We start from the raw sequence: 8,930 nt of genomic DNA, 5'->3' as shown, positions 1-8,930 counted from the left end.
ATTACCTGAAATTTACTACTGCTTTCACTAATTTTGATTGCATTTAATTACATTGCATACATAACACAAAATTTGGTATTGCGTGCTCCTCGCAATAGGCCTGAAGTACATAATAATTTTCAAACTGAAGATAAGAAAGTGAAGTATATAAGGGAACATACATAAAGTACGTCACGCGTTTAGGGGGGAGAGGTTTCAAAAATACGTGACAATACATGGTGAAAAGATTGAGAAATGCTCGACAAAGGGGGAAAGGAGTGGTAGAAAAATTCAAAATTTTATGTTACGTACATAACGGATGCCCCCTGAAATATATAAACATAACAACTCAGCATAGCACTTGATTTTATATAGCAATTCTTAGATAAGATTACAAAAATACGTGAAATCCGTGTATAAATGCCTCGATGTCGGAACTCATTTAGGATATCCGGGTTCCTGGGAACCAGGAGCACCATGTCCATCTTTATGGGTACCAATCCCAAAGAGCTTAAGTTCCTGAATCCAACAGTGCTAAAATTACTTCAATCGGTTGAAAAATGCTCAACTTACAGCGATTTAAAAAAATGGGTACCCGGGTACCCATTCGGGTGGTTAAAGGTGTTTTTTTTTTCGAGTGCACAACGGTTAACTGTTATATATTGTATCATAGCATATTATTTCATATTATCGTCTTATATTATATTATGTTATGTTATATTATGTTGTAAGGTATTATACTGTATTGCATTGTATCATATTACATTGTATTAAATAATATTATAAGTATATATGTTGTTGATGCACAATTGTAATATCAGTAGACAGGTTAAGTGAGCGTCTCTGTACATGAAGTAGAAATCGATCAACGTCATTATTCGATCAGTTTTATTAGTAGTTGAGAGAGTTTGCGATTACATTCGTCTGCGATATAAGCTTTCCGGCATATTCTACGTGATATGCTTTCCGGTAGAGACAAACTTTGTTCATATAATAATGTACGCAGACTATATAATGGCAGTGTAGATCAGATCAGGCGCGATACTGTTCTATTACGGTATTACGATACTGTTTTATTACGGTATTACGGTACTGTGGTATTACGGTACTACAGTACTACGGTACTTCGATAGTACATTAAGTTTACGTTATATTCGTCGTGATTGTCGTAGTTCTAGTTATTACATCACATCCGAAGTGTTCTGCGGTGTCCCCATCCGTGCGAAAGCCGTGCCATGGCTTAATGTATTCGAAGTGTCCGCAGTGTCCCAATCTGCATGGAAGCCGTCCCAGGCTTAAGTTGGAAAGCTGTCTCGAGCTTAATATTTCCGTACAATTTATACACAACGGAGGGTTCAGATGAGCCTCATCATAATCTTGTGGTGAGCGCCATCAGTTGTGTTATATTGTATTGTATTATATAATATTATATTATATTATTATATTACATTATGTTATGTCATATTGTTTTGTGTGATATTACATCATATTATATTATATTATATTATATTATATTATATAATACTACAATATGTTATATGATCTACTGTAAATCAACCCGCATACACTGGTAATGCTTTGAACTGATGGTGACTTTACACATACATACATACATACATACATACATACATACATACATACATACACACAAAATGATGTTTATCATAATCAGTATATCTGCTCGCATGAATATTTATTACGGACACAATTTGCATCAATTGATCATTTTTTTAACAACACCCCATCAGATTTATAACATTCCAAATAAAGTAAATAATAACATCACTTATTAAAAGTGTATGTGTATGTGTGTGCGTGACAAATATTGTCACTCACTTTTCTCGGAGATGGCTTAACCGATTTTCTCAAACTTAGATTCAAATGAAAGGTCGCATACAAAGTTCCAGAATTTCATTTTGATCCGACTTCCGATTCCGGAATTACAGGGTGATATGCACCAAATATGTGAAAATAATGTCACTCACTTTTCTCAGAGATGGCTAAACCGATTTTCACAAACTTAGATTCAAATGAAAAGTCTTTACAATTACAGGGTGATATGCATACAAAATGTGAAAATAATGTCACTCACTTTTCTCTGAGATGGAAGTTCTTAAGATGCCAAAAGAATATCCCAATTTTCATTCGGATCAAACCTCTGGTTCCGGAGATAGGGTGCTCAGTATGAAAACGTCAATATCAGGAATACTTTGTTCATAAGTTACCTCTTTATATTGACTAGTATTTTTCTCTAGTGTGCAGACCAGACTCTGTAACCAAATAAACCATATAAATGATTTGCTTAATTTTATCCAAGTGCAAAATCCAAATCGTCATAGAGAATCGTAAAAAGATGTGTAGGTCATATTAGTGCACCGGGAAGATGTAAATGGCAAACAAAGATCAAAATAATAACAAATTTTTCCATCATATCATATAGTTTCTGTGCTATCATGGCTATACTTGATATTTTATCTAGAGAATCAAGAAATTGTACAATATCATCTAAATTAGTTATTATATCTTAATTCGTTATTGATGAGTTATTCCAATTTTATTAAGTACCATTGATCCAGTAGTTCTTCAAATAAAATACAATTGAATAAACTGCATCAGAAACAGATAAGAGAAATTCTTATCATATTATTTTATTCTGAACGCTAGAATATAAAATAACTGAAAAATTCTTCTTCTCCAAATATTTTGTTTTTTTTTCATGAAGACTTTGTTATGAATTTTATGAATGAATGTTAATTTCTACCATTGAGTTGTTCGGTTTTAATAATAAAATTTGTTATTGGTTTGCAAATCACTTCTACCCGGGCGTGGTTGAATGAACTGAATGTCACTATGCCGATATCCAGCTTTTGGCTGCGGAAGTACCAACAATAGTAATCAAATATGTATAATAAAATGTAGTTCAGTGCACTTTCTCACATTTTATTGAATAGATTATCAGATTATTAACTTAAATTCAAATGTAGTATATCAATGTAGCAGTATTATGCTACAGAAATCTTCAAAACTAACTCTTTTAAATTGCAGTATTTAGGGGAATTTCTGCTGTAATATACAGGAGAAAATGTACATAAGAAAGGCATCATTACACCACTAGGTGGATTAAAACAGGTTTGACCAATCGCGTCAGTTTATCCGGGAAACCGTATTCATGCATGATCTGCCATAGCTGTTCTCGATCGATTGTGTAGTAAATCTGAAACATATCGATTCTATTTTTTTACACTTTTTCTGCTGTTAATTTCTGGAATTGCTCAATTGGACTGAAATATAATACATTTCCACTTTTTTTGTTACTTAGTTTTGAAAGCCCTGTGACCAAATTCAACATGAAACATTGAGAAATTTTATGTAGATTTGCACAGCCAATAATGGTAAATTGTGATACGATTTGAAACAACAAAAAACTGGAGCCAAATGAAAGATAGACAAAAATGGGGATGAGAATTGCGTGATGGGTAAGTCTCAGCAATCCTGAGATCGATACCCCTAACATAAAGTCAGTAAGTCTTTCTGACCCGAGAAACGATTGACCTTACGACTAAGACCTCTAGAATCGAAACAAAAGAAAGGATTGAAAAAAAATAATCCATTAGTACAATGTTTTCTGCGGACTCGCACTGACCGAAAGATGCGGCCAACATAGATATTTACCAACGCCATCTGGAAGACCCTCATGCTATATTCAATTCACCGGCCACTGCCGATCGCTAGCAGAAAGTTGGATTTTCAAGTTTTAAATTAGTCATTAATTAAGATTATAAAATACCCTTGGCATCTTAGAGTTTAAGCAGTGTTCCTTAAAATTATATTATATTATTAAATAAAAAAAATAACACAAGTTTATTCCAAGAGAAATGAACTGTAATAATCAAAAGTACACGACATCCGTTTTTTTCTACAGCAGCTGGATATGAAATTGATAAAAAATAATAATCGGTCATCAGAACTGCATGAATGTTAATAGATATAAAATTCAATTTAACCTCGCTAGAATGCGACAGAGAACAATGATTAACTGAAGAGTAAATCTATAAATTTGATTCAATATTTCTGCTAGCATATTTCCGAACATTACGTGAAGCCTTTATATAAATCATTTCACCGGCTACCCAAGGAATGTCTTTTGAAAGTCATCGGAACCATGTAAATGCTGGTAGCGGCTAGATACTGTTTTTGCAGCTAGCTCCGTGTGCCCGCACTGGTTCCCTAAAAACACACTTTCCACCGGCTGATGGCTGCCATAGTGGAAACAGGAGGCGGGCACACAACAAGCTCAAAACTCGGTCTTGGGCTATGTGCACGAACACGCACACGTATATGTACAGCAGGAAAACCTCTTGTACTTTTTTGCAGGCAACTAAAAAACAGCATCGGCAAAAAGACGCTTCCGTGATCCATGCTGAGTTGCGAGCAGTGGAGAAGCTCGCAGAATGCCGTTGGAAATACATAAAACATAAAGTGGATGAGGAGGAGAAAAGTTCTCTACGCACTACACACATCACGCACAAATTTCATCTTGCCTACCTACAGTTCAGTTCTCAGATGCTTTATCTATCCGGTATCGGAACAAAAACCGTAACGACATGACGCTTAAATTTAAAACCCGAGCAAGCATGGAAAAGTGAAAAAAAAACTACTTTTATGTACAAAACTTTCTATTTCTCCTCATTCCAATGCTCTATTAGGTAACCGACACGACGTAACCAACGCACAGTTTGTGAGGTGAAGGATGTGCTTCTCTCGCATTCTGCCAGCCAAAAGTGGGCTACATTGGAGTGCAGTGGGATGGGATGCTTTTCCGGTATAGGAGGCTGGAGGGAGACTTGGAGAGTTTTTGAGAGGATAGGTTGATGTGGAGACGAATTTTCAGTATTCGACATAGAACCGGTACACCGAAATATCGGTCGGGGAAAGTAGTGAAGGAGAGACGGGAGAAGGGGGGGTTGAGGAGTTTGTGCTCACCGGAGAAGGATGGGAGTCATGTTTACGTGTATTCTAGTTTGAAAAACAGTGCCAGCGGAAAGCGAAAGTAGAACGACAGAACCGGGCGAGACGACGCTGAAAGTGATGCGGTTGATGGTGGCATGCTACCAGTAGAGGGGGGAAATAGCTGGAAGAATAGGAATGTTGTGTGAGAAAAACTCGTTCTTGGCGGAAAAATTTGCAGGCTGAAGGGTTGCCATCTCAGCAATCTCGGCAAATGCAAATAGACAGAATAGATTTTGACTTAATTTTTACTACAATCTAGATGTTTTTACCAACAAATTTAGGATTCTTTTGGTATATAGAATAATATCTTTATCTGAATGAGAAAAATCATTCAGTCTCATTTACATACAAACTTAGCGTGGACTGAACCATTTTTACCTCAAAAATGTTTCTTTTTGTTGAATGCCGTTGTTAACCTTTTTCTTAGGGGATTCTAACAAGTATTGAGGGGCCTTAGCTTTTAGCATTTTTTTGTCTTTTTTTGTTGTAGTCTTGGGGTCGTTGCTAGTTGCTATAGAATCGACTTTCACTGCACTTCCAAGTTAAAACTGAACATAGACAGACCTACAAATTTTGTTAATTTGTACCTCTAATACATGCTTCACTTTGAGATTCATTTGTAAGAATCAATTTCTTTTGCTGAAGGTCTGATTTGCAGCGTTTGGAATACACCCAAACCTCCGTTTACGAACACTTTTTATACGTTAACTCTTTTTACGTAACTCTTTTTACGAACCAAATCCCAAATAACGTAATCTTATTTACGAACCAAATTCCAAATAACGTAAACTGCTATTTCTGGCTCATTTATATTCCATGGAAACTACTACAATATGGGTATTTTTGAAACGGGTTTAAAGAGTAGATTCCGAAAAATGATGTTTGAGGTGGTTCTGAAATTCAAAATGGAGACTTTCAGTTTCTTGATATACCTTGGAAACCCTTACAATATGGGTATTTTTGGAAAGAATTGGAATTCAAAACGACCACAAATATTTTTTTTATACCTACACAACAAATCTGTTCTAAAAATATTCATATTATGAGTATTTTCAAGGAATATCAATATCTTGAGTTTCAGAATCACCTCAAACATCGTTTTCCGACATCTACTTAAATATCTCGATCAAAAAATACTTATATTGTAAGGGTTTTCAAGGAATATCAAGAAACCAGAAGTCGCTATTTTGAATTTCAAAATACAATATTGTTAGGGGTTTTAAGCAATATCAATACACCCGAAGCCGCCATCTTGGATTTTGAAACGAGCACAAACGCCCTCTTCTTTCACTTTCTCTTTAAATCCGTTCCGAAAATAGCCATATGATGGGCGGTTTCCTCATTCATTGCACAAAACTTTTTTTACGAAGTAAATTCCAAATAACGTAAACGTTTTTTGTGAATCAAATCCCAAATAACGTAAACTTTTTTTACGAACTACCTCTTTTTACGAACCCCCGTTTAGTTCGTAAATGGAGGTTTCGGTGTAATTGCGAGTTAATTTTGATCGCGAAGACAAATACTCCGACTATTATTTCTCGGATTGGCTTATTTCGGTAGTGTCTATTTTTTCTCTAAACTGAAATATCCTAGTTTTTGTCATCTCCATCTAAGGCGACTTTCGACTGCATAAGGTACATGTAAAAATTGAGAATATTACATTTATTCATATATTATGTAAAATAAGTAACGTCGTTGTAATTTATCTCAACTGTCAAAGAAATTTGTTGCATTTTAAATTCAAATTTCAAATCCTTATATTTCGGTAAATTTTGTAATACGAAAAACATATTGTAATATTTTTCCACATTATGAACTAAAGATTGACCATATTTGAAAAATGATACAACAATGACAGTGAGAACGGCGAAAAATGTTATACCTTCTGAAAAAAAACAAATTCGCTCTCACCTCTCCATTCATTATTTTCCGTATCTTGAGGGGCGGGTAGGGTCTAACACTTTTAAAAAATTATTTATTTTTTTCTTTATATTTTCTTATAGTAAAACATTTCAAGAATATTATGTGAAAATTTCAAGCCTATTGGAACGAAACTCTGGAAGTTATGGACCTTTATCCATGGCTATCTCATTCTGCGAAGAAGCAAGACCTCGGCGCACAGGCCCAAGATTTCTACTTCGATTGATTTCAAAACTTGATAAAACATTCTTGAAATGTTTCAATAGAATAAATTATAAAAGAAAAAATATAATTTTTTGAAAATGTTAGACCCTACGGGCTCGCTGGAGTAATTAATTGTTTCCATTGATTTTATAGATGATAAACTTTAAACGCGTTTTGCTCGAAAGCAGGTTTCGAAAGTCCGTGTCCATCGTCATTCAAAAACTACTGCACAAATTTTTTTCAAATTTTGCACACACTTTCTACATAAAAAAAACCAGACCCCAACGTTTTCCTTTTCGTTGTTTGTTACTTTGGGGAGATTTAACAGCTACAAATTGGCGGATGTTTTCGTGAAAAATCCTAGTTTTCACATTGAACAACCACCAAAAATTTTAAAAATTAAATACAAATCAAACAGAAACGTTGGGGTCTAGAAAAACTTCTACTCTAACTATGCTGCGTTCATTTGTTCACTTCTGATTAGTCTGCGCTGAGATACAGTGGACACCGCAAATCCTGATTTTCAAGAACCGTCCTCAACAATACCTCTTCACCGACTTATTTCTCAATATTCTTTCACGAAAAAATTTTCAAAATGTTGTTCTAATGATGCTTTTTATCATCCAAAACATTTGAATTTATTTTGCTGAACGATAATTCTGGAAAAAAATTGCAAAAATGATGATTATTTTCATCGTTTATTTTATTTAGACCCTTAAAACTGTTTCAGTTTGTAGTTCATATTATCTGATGGTTTAATGATCCGAATTCCACTATACCGGTATCCAGTTTTCGGTTACATAAGTCATTTCCATGAAGCGACAACTTATTTTTAACTGATCTGCAATACCTTGTTAGTCACTAGTCAAAACTGCGCTTTTTGAATCTCGTCTAAGTTTCAAAAACAAAATCTTTTTACTAGAAATCCCAAATGTTGCGAAACATTCCCGAAACACCAGCAACCCGTCCTATTCTAAAACACAGGAAGATCACTTTCCGAGTGCTATTTTGGAGAAGACGACCGTGAAGTGCAGGGAAAGCGGTGCTCTGACTCGGATATGGCTTTGTGCGGTGCAGCACCGCAGTGGTGATGGTGGTGGTGGTGGTGGCCTGAAGCTGGGAAAAGAAATGATAAGAAGTTTCCAGTGAAAGCGAGGGGAAAAGTAGTTTAGTGAGTCTTTCTTTCTTCCCCGTGGGTCTGCCTTCAGATCACGCTTCCACCAAACACCACGCAACACCACCGGTGCCGACGTTTTCACCGTTTGAAGGCCGAAACCGACCATAATCAGCTGCCAGGAGCGGAAGGAAACAGCAATCGGTGGGTGGTTGCTTCTTGCTTGCTGTTGATGGCTGGCAAGCACAGCGAAAGTGAAAGCGTTCCTATTGTGGAGCGGTTTTGCGAGCAAGCATACAACAACAACAACAGAAGGAGATGATGCGATCGGAAGAAAATACATCCTTGAGAATTTCGTTTCCTTTGGCGAACGTTTCCTATTTGCTGGTTTCTATTTGTCTTGTCCCGGTCGATGGGGAATTCGCAAGATGGTTCGGTCGGCATTGGCTCCATAGGCTGAAGCCTGTTATTTGCTGTCGTGTTCATTTTTTTGCGTCCTTCACCGTCAACAAGCGTGCCTCGCAAGCAGTTTACCACCCGCTGCGTTTTTCATCTATTCGTTGGAGTGTGGGACGAACCGAGATGAAATTTTCCTGAAGGATGAGTAAGAACGAGGTGGCCAATGGTATACTACTTTCGATATTGTTTTCCGCGCTCTTGATTTATTGGTCCGGGAAGACCGTTTTGGCATTACGAGAAAACT

This window comes from Malaya genurostris, chromosome 2 (assembly GCF_030247185.1).
Source record: "Malaya genurostris strain Urasoe2022 chromosome 2, Malgen_1.1, whole genome shotgun sequence".
In the NCBI taxonomy this organism is placed as follows: Eukaryota; Metazoa; Arthropoda; class Insecta; order Diptera; family Culicidae; genus Malaya; species Malaya genurostris.
This window is presented reverse-complemented; position numbering follows the sequence as displayed.